Source organism: Mastomys coucha, unplaced genomic scaffold (genome assembly GCF_008632895.1).
Source record: "Mastomys coucha isolate ucsf_1 unplaced genomic scaffold, UCSF_Mcou_1 pScaffold16, whole genome shotgun sequence".
In the NCBI taxonomy this organism is placed as follows: Eukaryota; Metazoa; Chordata; class Mammalia; order Rodentia; family Muridae; genus Mastomys; species Mastomys coucha.
In genome coordinates, this window is record NW_022196898.1 from 75,091,189 (window position 1) to 75,091,680 (window position 492).

A 492-nucleotide genomic window follows, 5' to 3' on the forward strand; every position below is an offset into this window, starting at 1 on the left:
AAAAAAAAAAAAAAAAAAAGAAAAAAATTCCTATGAAATAAACTGTGTCAAATAAGTAGGGATCTGTAATATTTTTAGATAAAACTTTAATAATGTATAATTCATATGCAGTTTTGCTGATTCATTAATGTATCCAGTAAATACTTACTGCTTTTTACTTTTTACCAGTTTCTCTGTTCCAATAGCTGCTGATAGAAAGAAGGAATTATAAAACTCTTTTAGACAAAAGCCCATTATCCCATCTATATGATAGATTTTACAAATAAACCTAAGAATCTTTTTGTTGTGAAAGGTATAATTCATAAATAGAATAAAGATAGTTACGATCATATCATATTAGGCGAGCTATGAACTTTACAGAAGGAATGTGAATAGATATGAACTCACTCCGTGTTTTCTTTGCCTACCACTTGGTACAAACTGCACTCTGGACCTTCATTACCTCACCTGTAAAATGGGGATGATATAGCTTTTCTCGGATTTTTTTTTTTT

The 492-nt window shown here is 29.1% G+C and overlaps 1 protein-coding gene across 4 annotated transcripts in view; it reads left to right on the forward strand.

Moving 5' to 3' along the window:
- Positions 1 to 492, forward strand: part of Zgrf1 (zinc finger GRF-type containing 1) — a 71,593-nt gene that overhangs the window by 32,740 nt on the left and 38,361 nt on the right. The window lies entirely within an intron of this gene.